Consider the following 19,026-nt stretch of genomic DNA (forward strand, 5'->3'; position numbering starts at 1 on the left):
GTATCCCCTCCTCCTCTATTTTTTGGAAAACTTTAAGGAGAATTGGTACTATGTCTTCCCTGTATGTCTGATAAAATTCTGAGGTAAATCCATCTGGCCCGGGGGTTTTGTTCTTTGGTAGTTTTTTGATTACCGCTTCAATTTCGTTGCTGGTAATTGGTCTGTTTAGATTTTCTGTTTCTTTTTGGGTCAGTCTTGGAAGGTTGTATTTTTCTAGGAAGTTGTCCATTTCTCCTAGGTTTCCCAGCTTGTTAGCATATAGGTTTTCGTAGTAGTCTCTAATAATTCTTTGTATTTCTGTGGGGTCCGTCGTGATTTTTCCTTTCTCGTTTCTGATACTGTTGATTTGTGTTGACTCTCTTTTCCTCTTAATAAGTCTGGCTAGAGGCTTGTCTATTTTGTTAATTTTCTCGAAGAACCAGCTCTTGGTTTCATTGATTTTTGCTATTGTTTTATTCTTCTCAATTTTATTTATTTCTTCTCTGATCTTTATTATGTCCCTCCTTCTGCTGACCTTAGGCCTCATTTGTTCTTCTTTTTCCATTTTCGATATTTGTGACATTAGACCATTCATTTGGGATTGTTCTTCCTTTTTTAAATATGCTTGGGTTGCTATATACTTTCCTCTTAAGACTGCTTTTGCTGTGTCCCACAGAAGTTGGGGCTTAGTGTTGTTGTTGTCGTTTGTTTCCATATATTGCTGGATCTCCATTTTGATTTGGTCATTGATCCATTGATTATTTAGGAGCGTGTTGTTAAGCCTCCATGTGTTTGTGAGCCTTTTTGCTTTCTTTGTACAGTTTATTTCTAGTTTTATGCCTTTGTGGTCTGAAAAGTTGGTTGGTAGGATTTCAATCTTTTGGAATTTACTGAGGCTCTTTTTGTGGCCTAGTATGTGGTCTATTCTGGAGAATGTTCCATGTGCACTTGAGAAGAATGTATATCCTGTTGCTTTTGGATGTAGAGTTCTGTAGATGTCTATTAGGTCCATCTGCTCTACTGTGTTGTTCAGTGCTTCCGTGTCCTTACTTATTTTCTGCCCGGTGGATCTATGCTTTGGGGTGAGTGGTATGTTGAAGTCTCCTAGAATGAATGCATTGCAGTCTATTTCCCCCTTTAGTTCTGTTAGTATTTGTTTCACATATGCTGGTGCTCCTGTTTTGGGTGTATATATATTTAGAATGGTTATATCCTCTTGTTGGACTGAGTCCTTTATCATTATGTAGTATCCTTCTTTATCTGTTGTTACTTTCTTTGTTTTGAAGTCTATTTTGTCTGAAATCAGTACTGCAACCGCTGCTTTCTTCTCGCTGTTGTTTGCCTGAAATATGTTTTTCCATCCCTTGACTTTTAGTCTGTACATGTCTTTGGGTTTGAGGTGAGTTTCTTATAAGCAGCATATAGATGGGTCTTGCTTTTTTATCCATTCTATTACTCTGTGTGTTTTGATTGGTGCATTCAGTCCATTAACATTTAGGGTGACTATTGAAAGATATGTACTTATTGCCATTGCAGGCTTTAAATTCGTGGTTACCAAAGGTTCAAGGTTAGCTTCTTTATTATCTTACTGCCTAACTTAGCTTGCTTATTGAGCTGTTATATACACTGTCTGGAGATTCTTTTCTTCTCTCCCTTCTTATTCCTCCTCCTCCATTCTTCATATGTTGGGTGTTTTGTTCTGTGCTCTTTCTAGGAGTGCTCCCATCTAGAGCAGTCCCTGTAAGATGTCCTGTAGAGGTGGTTTGTGGGAAGCAAATTCCCTCAGCTTTTGTTTGTCTGGGAATTGTTTAATCCCTCCTTCATATTTAAATGATAGTCATGCTGGATACAGTATCCTTGTTTCAAGGCCCTTCTGTTTCATTGCATTAAATATATCATGCCATTCTCTTCTGGCCTGTAGGGTTTCTGTTGAGAAGTCTGATGTTAGCCTGATGGGTTTTCCTTTAGGTGAGCTTTTTCTCTCTAGCTGCCTTTAAAACTCTTTCCTTGTCCTTGATCTTTGCCATTTTAATTGTTATGTGTCTTGGTGTTGTCCTTCTTGGATCCTTTCTGTTGGGGGTTCTGTGTATTTCCGTGGTCTGTTCGATTATTTCCTCCCCCAGTTTGGGGAAGTTCTCAGCAATTATTTCTTCCAAGATACTTTCCATCCCTTTTCCTCTCTCTTCTTCTTCTGGTACCCCTATAAGACGGATGTTGTTCCTTTTTGATTGGTCACACAGTTCTCTTAATATTGTTTCATTCCTGGAGATCCTGTTATCTCTCTCTATGTCAGCTTCTATGCATTCCTGTTCTCTGGTTTCAATTCCATCAATGGCCTCTTGCATCCTATCCATTCTGCTTATAAACCCTTCCAGAGTTTGTTTCATTTCTGTAATCTCCTTTCTGGCATCTGTGATCTCCCTCGGGACTTCATCCCATATCTCTTGCGTATTTCTCTGCATCTCTGTCAGCATGTTAATGATTCTTATTTTGAATTCTTTTTCAGGAAGACTGGTTAGGTCTGTCTCCTTCTCTGGTGTTGTCTCTGTGATCTTTGTCTGCCTGTAGTTTTGCCTTTTCATGGTGATAGGAATAGTTTGCAGAGCTGGAACGAGTGACGTCTGGAAGAACTTCCTTTCTTGTTGGTTTGTGGCCCTCCTTTCCTGGTAGAACAGCGACCTCTAGTGTTTTGTGCTGGGTAGCTGCACGCAGACAGGGCTTCTGCTTCCTGCCCGGCTGCTATGGAGTTAATCTCTGCTGTTGCTGTGGGTGTGGCCTGGCCCCGGCCTCTGCTCCAAATTGGTGGAGTCGCGTTGGAGGGGGAGCTGCTGGGAGGCTATTTATCTCCGTAAGGGGCCTCCGTGCTCCCTGCAGCCCAGGGGATTAGGGTGCCCAGAGATCCCCGGATTCCCTACGTCTGGATTAAGTGTCCGGCCCTGCCCCTTTAAGACTTCCAAAAAGCACCCGCGAAAACAAAACAACCACAAAAAAAAAAAAAGAAAAAAAAATTTTTTTTTAATAAAAAAAAAAAAAAATGGCCACTCGTTTTTCTTTATTCTCCGTCGCCAGCCTCAGGCATCTGCTCACCGGTCTTGCTGCCCTGTTTCTCTAGTATTGGGGTCTCTATCCCTTTAAGTCTTCCAGAAAGCGCTCGCCAAAACAAAATAGAAAAAAAAAAAATTGCGGCTCGCTTTTCTTATGTCCTCCGGCGCCAGGACTCCAGTACCCTCTCACCGTTCTTGCTGCCCTATTTCCCTAGTATCCAGGGCCCCGCGCACGTACTGTGTCTGCGCTCTGGCCCGGATGCCTGGGGCTGGGTGTTCAGCAGTCCTGGGCTCCGTCTCCCTCCCGCTCTGCCTATTCTTCTCCCGTCGGGAGCTGGGGGGAGGGGCGCTTGGGTCCTGCGGGGCCGGGGCTTGTAAATTACCCCCTTTACGAGGCGCTGGGTTCTCTCAGGTGCGGATGTGGTCTGGATGTTTTCCTGTGTCCTCTGGTCTTTATTCTAGGAAGAGTTGTCTTTGTTATATTTTCATAAATATATGTGGTTTTGGGAGGAGATTTCCGCTGCTCTACTCACGCCGCCATGTTGGCTCCACCTAATTAGTTTTCTTACACAGACTCTAGATGAATACCTGTTTTGGATGTTAATATTGGGATTCATCTTGTTTCATTCTGTATCATTTTTGCCTAATGTAATGCAGTGTTTTCTAAATTGTATTCTGCAAGTCACTAATGTCTCTGAAGATGTTTGTAGGAAGGCCTGAAAAAAAATGGTTTGGGCTGAAATATGTTTGGGAAAATTGACTTACCTTCTTGCCTCTTAAATATTTACTGTGAACCTTAGTATGGTAAAAGGCACTGAGCAGTTTGCAGTAAAGCAACCTCATTAGTGAAGAGAACATTTTGCAAATGACTTTTTCTATGGTAACCTTTCTCCTAAAACATCTATTAACATCTTGGGGACTCTTCCTTCACAGGGAATACAGTGTGAAGCATATTGGTCCAAAGAATCCTGAATTACATAATTGATGGGTTTCCCCCCATTGTGGTAGCTGGTAGAAAAACACTATTTGGTGAAAATAACCATGCCACTATCACATGACCTAGCTATTCTACTCTTAGATATAAGCCAGAGAAACTCTCACATATATTTACTGAAGCATTGTTTGTGGTAGTGAGTAGCTAAGAACAGCCAAGGTGACCATGACAGTAACATATACGAACTGTGATTCAGTGTGTGCATCATGCAGCCTGTCATGTAATAGTCAGATGTAATAAGGTAGAGTTACATAAAGCAACATAAGTAGATCTTGAAAATATATTCAGAATGAGAGTGTACCGTGAACTCTACAATAGTTCAAGTAGAGTGTATGCTACCCTAGCAAGTGATTAGGATTTCATCATATGGAACATGACAGCAGCTCTTCCTTCTGGCTCTTTATAATCTGCCTATTTTGTTTTCCAATTGCATAAAATTTTGCACCTAATTTAGGGATGTTTGTATGCCTTCTTGGAAAGGCTTGAATACAATTAAACAAAATAAACTTTATTTTAAAATCAAGAATTCTTATCCTATCAAGTACAGGTGACATTCCATTCTTTCCTTGTTTTTCCATTGTTCAAGACCCTGGGGTTAAAGGAGTGAGGAAGAAAGATATTTGTATATTTACATGATAATTCTGAGCCTGGATAATTATCTTCCTCTTACCAAGATAATCTAGTTTTATTAGTACCTTTATGTATTTCACCTTTATTGAGTGTGGATGAGAAGAAACTGATCAAAAAAAAATTGCATTCTCTAGAACCACTTCTTGTGAGGAGGACGTAGTTCATTATTTTATAACAATAAAAGCCACAGATAGAACAGTAGAAATCAGGGACTAGATTAGTATAAAATCCAAAGTAGTTATAAATAGCTTTTAAAATGTCATTCAGTGTTTCAGGTCAGCCTAAGTTATAATATAGTTATAGTTTTTGTATTATAATTATAGTAACTTTGTTCTGGTCTGAAGAAGAACCATGCAGGTAGGGGAGCTAACAACTATTGCTGGTACAAAAAAAAAAGTGAAGTGGAGGCAGTCTTCAAGCCTGGAAAGTCCTGCTGATTGTATAATATAAACAAGTTTATTTCCTTTTCTTCTAATGCATTAGGCAACAGATACCAGACTGTTTTTGAACTCTAAAATGCCCAACTTTGATGCTATATTACAATGCAGTTAAAGTTGATATCATCTTATTTACTGTCCCATAATCAATTAAAGGCTGTATTGTAGAGTGGCTGAGAGCTCTGGTTCTGGGATCAGAAAGATCTGGGAAATAACCTGATGTTAACAATTACTAGTTGTGGGACTTGGGACATGTATTTTAAACTGTGAAGCTATTTTTTCATCTGCAGAATGGGATAATGGTATTAGAGACATCATAGGGTTGCTGCAAGAATTAAATGAAATAATACTTATAGAAGTACTTAGCATGCCACCTAGCATATAGTGAGTAATCTTATTTAGCTATGTGATTATAGCTGTCATTCCTAATTGAATTATATATTCTTTTATTACTGTTATGTCATGGTTCTCAACTGAGAACAGTTATGTCCCCCTGCCCCCATAGGGCATTTGACAATGTTTGGAGATATTTTTAGCTGTAACAACTGTGGGGGTGGGGGGAGGGGTGAAGGGGGTGAGGAGGTGATACTGGCATCTTGTGGAGAGAAGATAGGGATGTTACTAAATACTCTGCAGTGTTCAGGCCACTCTCCATACAGACAAAGAATTATCCACCTGGGACATGTCAACAATACAGAGGTTGTGGAATTTGCTTGCTTCATTTTTGAGCCCTGATGCTTAGAGATATTAATTCCTTTGTATTTCTTTAACATCTGCTGGTATATAATGCTTTCTTCAGTGATACAGTCAAATCAGTGGCCCCATCTAGATAGCCATACTTTCTTACTTGCTTAAGTTTTTCCCACAAATAACAAGTTCTTTGAAAAGGTGTTAAGATAATTGTTTACTTTTTATTCCATGGAAAACAGAATAGGAAGGCTTCAGTTTTAGGATAAAGCAGTTATGTGAAAATGGAAAATGATTAGTATTGGAATTATTTTGTCTCTTATGTGTCATTTAATTAAAAAAATGAGTTCTCAAGAATGGCTGTGCATGATATGACCAACAGTATGGCTATTTGGTAAATGTAAACATAAATAGGAAAGATAAAATATGATTTAAGCCTGACAAATTAATATTTAAAATTAAATTAAAATATCCTCATGTGATTAGTGAAATGTATGCAGTTCTTTGAAGAATCAAGTATGGTCTTTTTCAGTATTTATATGACAAGATATACATCTAATTTATTAAAACTTTGAAAACAACTATGAATAATACTAATGTTATGGGTTGTTTTTGCAATGAATTTTGTTGAACTGATGTACTTAGAATGAGATGACAAGGATTGCTTCATCTAGATCCTTAAAAAAAGTAAAAAATCTGTGTTTTCTTGGCCTTCTTCCATATTCAGTAAGACTCATTATAAATTTCTGTTCTATTCAATGCATTTAGAATTTCATGTGATAGTACATAATGATTTATAGCATCCTTCTCACTATAACAAGGAAATTGTGTTATTCCTATCACTTTGGGATCAAAATGAATGAACAAAGATAACAGTTTAATTTCATTTGAATGCCCTAGACTGTGACAATGAAAAGCATAGATAAAGAAATAGATAGTTTCAACTTCTGTCTCCACATTGACTTCATTTCCACATGATATATTCTTATTAGAAGTGTGTGGTAGAAATCATCTGAGACTTAATTCACATGTAGAAAGTATTAAAATCTCCGAATTATTATTAGCGGTTCAGTGTCAGCCTGGGTTTGAGTGGTAGTTCAGGCGAATTTTAAAGGATGTGGCATATGGAATTATTAAACATGTGCTTCAGTGACCTGGCTGATGAAATAAAAAATATAATCTATAAAATTATTAAGACCATAATTTCATGGTAGGGTTTATTGTTGATAATCTGAATTATGTTGAGTTACTTGACAAGTAGGGATAAAAAGGAGAAATTCATGGGTTAAAGATTAATGGAATAACTCCAATAGTTTTAAATAATGGAGAGCCCATAAATAGAAGATATGAAAGTGTGGGCCTTCTTTATTCATGATTAGAAGCTAAATACGAATAAAAAGAGTAGTACTTTTAAAATGTTAATAAAACTCCAGTATTGGACAATGGGAAGTCATTGTTTTCGAACTACAATACAATCTCTTCATAACTTATGAAAGAGATGAGAAAGTTAATGATTTTGTAAAAAAAAAAAAAAAATGGAACATACTACTTGTTAGAGTCATGTTGGGGACAGCCAGTCAGGAATAAGCACTGTGAGGGCATTCATTTACTCTTTAAAATTGAAAATCCAGAGATACGGCTTTGTTTTCATGAATGTGAGGCTAAAAATTTAACACTTTCATCATCTCTGTGTTGCCTGAAACGTGTGTAACTCATGACAGTTATTACTAGAATAAGTGCAATCATTTAAAAAGTTTCCAGAAACTCTCATAAAATGAAAAGGGCAAAAGGCAACAAAAACAAACAATAGCTTTTAGACTTTTGTTAGACACAGACTCTTTCTGGGGACTGTACCTGGATATTCAGTATGTAGAACAGATAAAAAAGGAAGCTTGAAGAATGACAGATTGCCTCCTCAAACTTCAAGTATCACTTCAATTAAAAACTTCTACATTTGAAACACTCTGGACTGTTCTGATACTCAGAAAAAGGTGATGATCTAGAAATTAAACTGCCAGCCATTAGGACATTCCATAAATTGGTAACAGGAAACATTCATTTATGGGCTGCTATATGTAAAGTTGAAGTCAGTATACATAGAGCTTAAAGAATGAAAGTGCAAAATAGTATTATAAAATGAGATTTTTTAGAGATTAAAAACAGCTGTTAAAATTGCTTAGTGTTACACCTGTGTGTTAGCCACGGGAATTCCCTTCTCAGGTGTCCAGCCTTGGTCACTGCTGAGCACTAAAATGCTGAAGCTACATTTTCCATGACAGCTCTCAGCAGAAGACTGACCATGGCTTGGATACAAATCCATGCATTCTTGAGAAACATGGGACTCTATTTCAGGTGATTTAGGCTTGAGGACGCACCACTGGCCCGTGAACTTTCTTAGAACTGCAAAGCAGTCAAAATATTCTTCCACCCAGTCATCCTCCCTTACCCTCTCTCCTTTACAAAGGTTAGACCTGCATTATGGCCTCATGCATTACCTTTTCTCTTTCATAGGCATATACCTTAATAAATCTCTTTTATGCTGAGTACAGTCTTGGCATCTGCTTCTTGCAGGATTCACAGTAACAACTTAATATAAAGTAAATGTTCAGTATCATCATTTCCTAAATCAACATGAAGAAAAAGGTACCAGTATCTCACTTTTACAGGCAAATGTTTCTATACTTTTTCTTTTGCAGCTCATCTTTTCACATTGACCAAGGTCTGCATCTGTGGAGCCACTTGTTAGTCCTGTCCTTTCATGAAGAAAGACCCCCTCCTCACCATTATTCTTCCAGCTTTACTTTTTCAATCGCAGAGGATTCTGAATCTCTGTAATTTGCCAAAGTTCAAATTTCAAGATTTGTACTACAGTTTTATTCATCTAGCTTTAAATATCCTGCTCTTATTTTGAGCAAGTACATGCCAGTGCTAAATCATAAATAGATTTGTTCTACTTTAATGTGCTTTCCATAACATGACTACAAACCGCTGCCACTTACCTGAGGAATAGGTTTTTTTTTTTTTTTTTTTTTTTTGCGTGGCTGTTTCTACTATTTCTCTATGCACTGGCTCTGGAGCTAGTGGTGCTTTGTGGAGCAGGAATACCTTATAGGAACTGCCCTCAGATTTGACAGGAAGGAAAGGATTCAGCAATCTCCACAGATTCTCTGACAAAACAGAAGTCATTATCCTGTTAGATTTTAATCTGCCTGTTCCTGATTTCACAATCACTTCATCCTCTCCTGTGCTCAAATCCCTCTGGGCAATCGAGTACTCTTACTGAGGAACTTCTTCAGGACTCTTCCATTAAGCCCCTTAATTTTCTGATTCAGTGTGTTATGTCTAAAAAGTAAAGTCTCAATTATTAAATAGAAATTCTACAATTTCTCTTCTAAGAAGATTTGCAGCACTTTCTAGATTATCCATTTCCTCTTGGTTTTCCTGCCAGATAGCTAGCTCCCTGCTGGTTCAAGGTAAACTCATAGACCAAACTGATAGGAATGAAGATAGCCTCTTTGACCAGTTGGATTTCTGTTTATTCATGCTCTCCTGCAATATAATTTAAGGTAACTAGATAAAGACTAGATGAATGCTTTATTTTTATTATTTTTTTATAGAACGTATATTAGGCCTTTCTGTTAAAGAAAAATACTTCATGATACCCGTTAGAGTCAGTAAGGAAAACGTTATTCAAGAGGGACAGACTACCACAATGGGCACTTTGCAGCAGGGGGTAAAGACCAGACTCAATTCTGAATACTACAAGGACAAGTGGAAATTATAGCCAAGGGGCAGGTCAGGGGTCAGTAAATGGAAAATAGTACTAAGAGGAAACATCCAGGTTGGGGGATTTTCTGTTAGATTTGTTGAGCAGTATTCTTGCTGAAGGTGGACAAGGGATATAAGATAATGAGTGTAGGTGATAGAGAATTTAATCAGATACCCAGGGTGATCATATACCAAAGGTAGGGAAGTCTTTGCTAAATTGATGCGACAGGATTATTAATGAAACTAGACTAAGCTGGCCAAGGATGGGTTGGGACCTAGAAAGCAGGGCTCACAGGAGCCTGACTCAGGTTTGGTCAAGAAGAGATTCTTTGCCATTTTATCAAATAGAGGCAGGTTACACTTTATGATAAAAGGGGCCTCTTTCTCGTAAACAACCAATAGCTATTTCAATCAATGAATAAAGCACACATTGCAGAATTACAAAGGGAGTGAAGTCTGATCCTGAAACTATAAGCTAACTGACTTTTTTTAAATACTAAGAAAAGTAAAGGTCAGCTAAAATATTGAAAATCTGAGCAACACCTTATGGGTTATATGTATGCAAATAATACAACTTACTGATAAAAACTTAAGACATTTCTAGATTACTTTCAAAATTGTTGATAATAATTTTAAATTACTAAAAGATCCTTGTTTAAAGTCATTTATACTTCTAAGACAATACTTAGTACTGTCTCCTAGGACAATAAAGAAATACCTTGTATAATAGTTTTATGTTTTTTAATATAATATCAAATATTTTGGCATGTTCATTTAAAGTCCTTTAGCAAATAGTAGCTTTTGTTTTAAGGACCTCAAATATTTCTGATTTATATTTCTCATCAGCTGTTTTTCTTTAGTGAGAAAAGAAAGATTCAAAATGAAATCAAATACTTAACACATTTGGAGACATAATAGTGAGGCAGCGATTTATCTCCTAAATGAAGCAAAGAACCAATATGTTTAAAGATCTTGATAAATCTTATGAGTTAAATCAACTGTGATTTCCTAAAAATCTAAACTGAGATAGGATATATATAAATGCTCACTTGGAAAAATTCTAGTAGCATCTATTGGATAAATTATGTATAAATTGTCAGATTTAGCTATAGAAGAAAAAAGTGACTGACAGTATCTTGAGTCTAGAGAATATATGAATTTAAATTTGAACCAAGAACCTAAAGCTGTTGATGCATCTCAAAGACCTAAAAGACCCTGTTTCTCTCATTTCTAGTAGGACTTCATTTATCATACTTTATGTATTTGAGCACGTTTTGTATGTGCTGACCAGAAAATTCCTGACTGACTGTTAAAAGATCACATTTCTGAAATAGGGTGAAAACATTAAGTCTTGGTTTGCATTCATGGAGGGCAAATAAGTCCATGTTGGGCCTGTTTTTCCTTTTTAACAATATCATAACCAAGCCATGGGAAATATAGCTATTTTGGCATTAATAATTTTCTCTTTTTCCCTAGGAATTATAAAATGAGACTTCTCTAGACTAGAATATTAAAGTATATCCTCTCTCAAAATATAAAGTAGGTATATTTTTATATGATTTTTTGTTAAACAACAAAATAATCAGAAACACAAAACCTGTGAGTTTTTTTAGAAGTTTGCTTTTCCCTGCTATTTCTTCAAATGGAAACAAATTAGGTAATTTTTCCCACAGTTTAGCTGCATTTTAAAATGCTGAGTTCCTTTAGTGAAATAAGCAGAAAGAAAATCCTTTGACCTTGGCCAGGTACACAATAATTTTGCAAATGAAGTGGTGGGGGTGTGTGACTTTCTTAATGAGACCAAATTTGCATTCAGTTGTAATCTGATTGCTGATGTACATCACTTGAACCTGACCCTAGGGTTAAACCAGTTCTAGTTAATTTATAAAAACAACACATACCTGTAAGCTTAGCCTGGAGTATATGAGTAAAACTTTCCATTCTGTTTATTGCTTTTAAAGTAGTGCACTAGGAACATTTCTTGAAGGTGATTTTCCATCTTAATTTGCTTTTCAAATTCCAGTTGAAAAAAATTATAATATAATATAGAAGATGAAATAATCTTTAGAATGTATGTCTGTTTTCCTTCACACTTACTATGTCATGTTACATTGTATGAGTCATTCTCAGTTTCTCCATATGAATGTGGAACATCCATGTAAATGTACTTTACTCTTTTAAAATTGAACAGGATTATTTTTCTTAATGTCTTTCCATGAGTGACTAGATACATCAACACCTAGAGGTGAGGGACGTGAGTCAATGTTGATGCTATGCCTAAACAGATGACAAATTGCTTGGTTTGATTTGATGCCTGTCAGTGGGTTGCATGAACATGTGTAAAAAGTATTATCTATTCTAGTGCTTATCTCCTTTCTTGGAATTACATCAGTTATTTCACATTGGGAAACATTTAAAGAAAGGTGTTGAAATATGTAATCGTTCATTTGATGAGATGTTATTATTTTTAACTATTATTCTTCATCAAAATGAAACATTAAAAGTGTCAATCCTTCAAATATAGGTAACTAAATTAAAACAGGTACCTTGAATTCATGTTGTCTTGCACTTAAATACAGTCCTTCATGTCCCACTTAACTGCAGCAAGAGGGATGATTTGGATATAAATTTGCTGCCTGCATGGGTCTGGGTCTAAGGAAATAGGCTCACCTGCAGACACTGTAAAAAAATACCATGTCTGCTAGAAAACAGAGTCTCTGAAGGATGTGGCAATGAAGGTAGTGAAGGAAAGCAGTAACTGCTAGGGGTCTAAGGTGAAGTACATTGGAGTTTTCCTTTGGGGAGTAATACTACAGTGGAGAATCCAGAATAGATAACAGTCTGCCATCATTCTGAAGTGTGGTTAAAGATTTCCCTGATTTGGGATTCAAGATAAGGGTAATATAAAGTCTGTTCTGGACAGTTCTAATTTATATCAATTATCCTGGCATAATTATTAAGTACTCCCTATTACTCTCAAAAGTGTCTGGTTTGAAAGATAAACTGTGGTTCCTGGAGAAGACTTATGAGTTCAAGTCCTTTATCCAAGAAGGAATGGTGAAACTGGGCAGATTAGGAAAAGTGTGACTCAAACATAAGGAGCCGTTGTGGATCCAGGAGTCTATTTGAAAACATCCTTTTAAGCAGTGCAATAGCTCAGTCACAGCTGATGAACAGTACCAGGCCTTGGTAGCATGGGTGGATTGTTGTTGGAACTTGGGTCAGGATTGTTCATAGGGCAGTGCTTCTCCAGCTTTCTGATTACACATGAAATGCAAGAGGTATTTGCAAAACTACAGATTCTCAGGCCTTACTCTAGCATGAAGCTCTCCTAAAGTGGAAATGGAATTAGCATTTTAAATAATCGACCTGGTGATTCCTAATCACACTAAATTATAAGAACCACTGCAATGGAGATGAGAGAGGGGCTAGCAGTTTGAAGGAAACACGCGACATCTGTTTCTTGGTGGGTGACATCTGTTCCTAGGTGGATTAATTGAAGAGAAATTACAAATAAGTATGTAAACTTAAAGAATCTGAAAGATGACTTCATTAGTCCTGGGTGATTTTAATAATCTTTGCTTTATATTTTACAAATTGGGTCACCATGTCCTGAGTATAATAGAAAGGTTGTGATAGATCAAGAACAGTGTTCACTGGTTTACCATATCCTAGTGTATGAAAGTTTTCCTTAACAAATGATAAAAAGGGAAGAATGCCTGAGGGAAAAATGGCAACCTGAATGGAAAAAGAGTAACCTAAACTGTTTGTAGTTTTCCTGAGAACTTTGGACCAGATCTGACTCCTAAAATAGAAATTTTTATACAAATTTATTGAGGGGAAAAAAGAATGACTATATTCACAATGTTTACTGAGGATACATTGGATGTTAGGCAGTAAATTTCATACAAACTGAGGGAATTTGTTTCCAAGTCAACAGTGACACTTTCTGCACTTCAACTTTTTGCTACTCAAAAGGTGGTCTAGCAGTACTGACTTACAAGATATGCAGAATTTCAGGCTCCACTTCAGACCTACTGAATCAGAATCTGTATTTTAATAAGATACTCAGTCACTCATAGGTACATTAAAGTTCGAGAAGCCCTACTCTAAAAGCAGAGGCTTCTGACCTATGAAAATTTTGCTTGTATTTGGGAAGCCTAGTCTCAGTGGGAAGTGGAGAGTTAGAATCTGAGTGTACTAAAATGTTATTATTTAAGCAATAACATTTTCTTCAATCCTGCTATGATTCAAAGTACTTGCAAGAACATCTTTTACAAAAGCAAAAGTATCTTGCAGCTCAGATAGTTTGGCGCAGTATGGTACCCTTATGGAAGACTGAAATTTTTCTGCAATATTGGGCTATCAAGGTAAAAAAGGAATGTACTTCTATGCCATAAATTACTTTTTTAGTTTAGTAAACAAAATTGTATCATTGTCAACAAGTGTCTACAAATCAGTATTGGTTGAGAGCACATTTTGTGTCTGAGTTTTCATGGGTTCATTGGCATAATTTTGTTTTGGGAAGAAAAATATGTAACTCACATAAATGCTGAAAGAAAAGGTGGAATAAAAATCAAGGAGATAAATGTCCTTAAATCTGAAGGGAGATCGGATATTTATAAGGCTGTCTTCAATCTATAATAATGACCTCATATCTTAATGAAATTAAAGCAAAAAGATGATATAAATACTGTATGTTAAAAATCTAATCAGCTCCTCAATTAAAGGGAAACTAGTAGAAAACAAGTCCCAGATAAGCCAAAATCACACTGAACACAAACTAATCAAAACATATAAAACACGGATTTAATATAAACCTATTTTTTCAAGATTATGTCCATAATTTCAGCTATTTAAATCAGCATTTCCCAAAGCGTATTCTGTTGAATATTAGTGCCTCCCCATGCTTTCCCCAACTCCCTGGATGCTTGTTTAAGAAGGGATTCTGTGAAGCAGTGTGTTTGGGAAACACTGCATATTTTATGCCTCTTCATTGAACAAGTGTTTATGGAATAACTTAGGACCTCTTGCATCTTCGGTATTGCATATAAGAAGCTATGAGTAGACTTGAAGTAGGGAGACCTGCTTAATTTTGCTCAGTCCAGGTTTTCAAAAAGTTAGCGGTAGGACTTCTTTTTCATGACCCATCTATAAAGACAAGTTTGTATAAATGTTGGGAAAGGAGAACTAGTTAACAGAAGGGAATCATGTTCTTGTTCTCTCTCTATAGTTTTTTTGTACTTTCCACCACTGAATGTTACCTTTTTACCGTTTTTTATGTTCCAAATATCTGGCTCAATAGGCCATGATTAGTCCTCATCTCAGAAGAGCCTGAAAGCTTTGATTACATTGCCTCCTGGGTAATTTTAAGTAAATTTTTGCATATTTATTCTATATTAATCCATTAAATTCTATTCCTTCTCTTAATAAAGAGAAGGAACCAAAATTCATATTATTAGGGGTATTTTAAAAATGTTCTACCTTTTTTTGTTTCTCCCTGTTTCACTCTACTTGAAGAAGATGATATGTCTACCAAAAGAAGGTATTAACCTTAATTTACTTTTTCAAATTACAAACTGTTAGATATCTTATTCTATATTGTATTAGGAATCATATACTTGCTTAGCCTCAGTTATTCATAACTCAAATTGTTGTTGAATTATAAGCATAATGTACTTTTCCTTGAAGTTTAACTGGGCAGCAAAAAATGTATATGTTATCCCAAGTTTACTATATAAAAACAATAGGCATCTTCTATTATGTGGACATTATGGCTGATTCACAACTATCTTATTATTTTTTACATTTTGTAAGTTGTTTTTACAATGATGTATCAGAAAACTTCAAATCCACCTGATAAAACAAAACCAATATTAAGAGTTACAAAAGTACATGTTTTGCTGATGTGCTTATGCCTCCCTTTGTTCTTAACCCACATACTACTTGAATGAGTAAAATTAGTAATGTGTTCCAAAATATGTTATTTATAAGAACATCAATTTTGTATTGTGAAAAAAAAAGTGTTTTAAATTGCTCTATGCCTAAAGCCCTTCAATTACATACTTCTTTATACAGTTTAGAATGTTTACAATTTAGACATAACCTCCTCCTCCATTGATAATAATTGATACCTTAGAAAGGTTACAGAGGCATAGCTATCACTATTGACACTATTTAGATTTTCTGTCTCACTGAATAGCTCTCACTCAGGATTCAGAAATGTAATAGTAAAACTGGTAAGCAATAACGTAAATTAAAAGACAGTAATTTTAAAAGATATTATTTCACAAGAATGTATCCAAATATAAAACTTGATAAAGTGATCTGCTCAGATCTCTTTACTTGCTTGAATATGAAATGTGAGCACTGAAATGAATAATGGCCCCTTGACATATTTGTAATGTCCTTTTAGAATTTGTTTTCCCAATCAATAGAGAATGTCATGAATTGAAATGAGTTCTTAAATTATTGTACCTGATCATGTCTGAATTATCTAAATTCATTGGTATTAGATTTGTAATACATTAAATATGAGTCTTGAGAGGTAGCTTGTTCTATTTAGCCATTCATTCAAGTAATATTTATTGAATGTCTAACATAGACCATGCACTGAGACAGACAGGATCTTGTATATAAACAAAACACAGTTTGAATCAGTCATGGAAACAAATCATTATATTGCTATATGACAAGTAGTAAAATAAATGTTATAATTATCATTAGCCGCTGGTAAATAACCAAAAAGTACGTGTTAATTAACTTTACCTTGGTCCTATAGGAATAGAATTGGTGGGATTTATTTATTGATTTGTTCATTCATTCATTTATTCACTTATTCAACAAGTAATTAGTGAGCACCTACTTTGTTCTCAGGTGCTGCCCTTGCTCTGAGAATACATCAGTGAACAAAATTTCAAATGTCTTCTGGCCTGAAGATTACATTCTAGGGATGTGAAGAAAAATTCCCTGTGAATTACCTAGGCACTGAAGGATAAGTATAATTCAGTAAATAGAACAAAATAGGAGGGAAGGAGAAAAGAGAGAATTAAGAGTGATAAATAATAAACAAAATAGAATTTTATCTAGCTTTACCATCAATTTAGTGAGAGAATTTGAAAAAGTTAAATCAACTAATTAGTCTTTTCTTATATGTACAATTCTGCAGGTACAATTATTTTAATGTTAAGAGCTATACATAGAAAAGGATATAGTTTAAGTGAGTATGATATTAAGCTATTTAAAAATAAGTCTCCGCTGAACTATAATCCAATGAGTCCAATCCAGTGTGCTCTTAACTTTAATAAACATGATAGTGCCATGATCTGAATGAAAATAGTCCCTTTGGAGCAGTTATTTTAATGGGTCTATGTAATGAGTGCCTTTGCTAAATTAGTCAAGGGTGATTTCCCCTAAGGAATAAAAATTGTGACCCCAAAGTCAGTGGTTCCAAAATTCTGGTCCACAAACAAGCTGCAGCAAAATGACTGAAGGGATTAAAATAAACCAAACAAAACTACTTATTGTCTATCCCCCAAAACCTGGATTCTGATTTAGTAGATGTATGGGTGGGTCTAAGAAGCAATATTTATTTTTTTTAACTATCCAGATTATGCTGTTGTGTGGCCAGATTTTGAAACTATTAACTGGTGGATTAATTATGACCACCCAGATTCAGGAATTTCAGGTCAAATAAGAAATGAATAGGATTGAGTACTGGGACTCCAAATCTAGCAATCAAAACCTGTCTTAACCAGGGTTTTTCCAGAGTGTAACCTGGTACATAGTAGAAACTTAATAATTATATGCTGAATGAGTGAGTGAACTTTGAGTATACTTTATACTGATTTACTAAATTTAAGTGTGTGTCTAAATACCCACATGTGTAGTCTGCATTTTAACCACCTAGCAGAAATTATCTCTGGGGATTGTTAGCATTTCTTTTTTTCAAGGAAGCTAGAGTCATGATCTCATGTTGGTCAGTATCCCATTTTATATCCATTTCTTTCTAGACTCATCTCTTCCTCCTCTTTAGTTACAGAATCCTTTAGAAGGAAAAAAGATGCTTTCAATAATTTACATAGCAGCTCCAGTGATTTTTGGCAGGGGGAGCTCAAAATTTCATTTGGACCTTACCGCAAATATACCCAAAAAGGCATAGACACAATTTTTTTTTCAGCTTTATACTATTCCTCTATGTGTCAGATCAAAAGGCCACCAGTCTTTGGAACTGAGAAGGCCATTTGAATCCAACCCAGAGAAAAATTGAACTCTCTTCATCTTTCTTTATGTGGACCACAACAATAATGCCAGAAACCTTGGAAAGAGTCTGAGAATAATAAAATAATTATGAAAGCATTAATGATATTAATGAATTATAGAGTAAAAAATAGGACAGATGAGATAAATTTAGAATAATCTCTATTTGGTTTAGAAGAATGAAGATACGGTGATGGCATGATTTTTGCCTTCAGGCTTGTAGGGGCATGTTTTCAGAACAATTTAAACAGTCTCTTCTAAAGAGACAAATTATACTTACATTTATTAGTTAATTTTTTCTAGAAAACTCCATAGGTAGTTTAATCCTAATTTGTGTATGGGTGACCTGAGGCAATTGGATTCATGATCAAGTGAGCCTTCTGGAAATGTTGTTCTAGAAGAATATAGAATCACTTGTTCTTAAATGTTGGATTAGTGACTACCATCAAGTTTAAGACTTCTCAAAGAAATGCTTATTTCTACCTAGTATAGGTAAGTTACTATGCAAAAAATAGCAAAACATTAATTCCTGCCCTCAATGAGTTTATGAATAATAAAAAGAGAGTTGTATTTAAAAATCTATATTTCTGTGAATTGAGTTTTCATCAGTCATACACACTAACTTGATTTAGTTTATTAAGATTACCTCTAGCCACAGTTTATAGAAGCAGATTGGGATCTGCTGTTTATTTTTAAATATTGCATTTTTTTCACTTCCCTGGGCTCCAGTTTTGTCACCTAAATAATGAAGGAGTAGGAATAGGTTTTCTCTAAGTTGCTTACTTATTTTAAAAGTTTCTATTACCACATGTTCATGTTTGTGTGTATATAATTTTGGTTTGTAAGATTCTCCTAACTGGAGAGTTACAGTGTTGAGATGAAAGCTTTGAGAATTCTAGGTACAGACCATATACTAACTAGTTGTATGACTGTGATTGAGTTAAAGTGTTGAGCCACATGATATGTAAGGTGATTGCCACCTTTAACTAGTCTCATTAATTAAAAATATGGAAAAGCTAGTTTGTTAGTAAAAACTTACAGGCAGAGACATACTGGATCCAGCAAAATTAAAATAGTACTATTAAGATAAAACTAGTACAAAGATTCTTGCCCTGAACTTATGGGTGGAAAATAATACACTAGTGTGTGTGTGTGTGCGCATGCGTGTGTGCGTGCATGCGCACACGTGCATGCACCATTAGTTATTTCACTATAGGTCCCTCATAAA

General features: G+C 35.5%; 1 protein-coding gene across 5 annotated transcripts in view; it reads left to right on the plus strand.

Annotated features, from left to right (window-relative positions):
- The window catches only part of ERBB4 (erb-b2 receptor tyrosine kinase 4), a 1,101,636-nt gene that overhangs the window by 188,486 nt on the left and 894,124 nt on the right, over nucleotides 1-19,026 (plus strand). The gene's annotated exons all lie outside the window — the stretch shown is intronic.

The sequence above is a fragment of the Manis pentadactyla genome, chromosome 6 (assembly GCF_030020395.1).
Source record: "Manis pentadactyla isolate mManPen7 chromosome 6, mManPen7.hap1, whole genome shotgun sequence".
Taxonomy (NCBI): Eukaryota; Metazoa; Chordata; class Mammalia; order Pholidota; family Manidae; genus Manis; species Manis pentadactyla.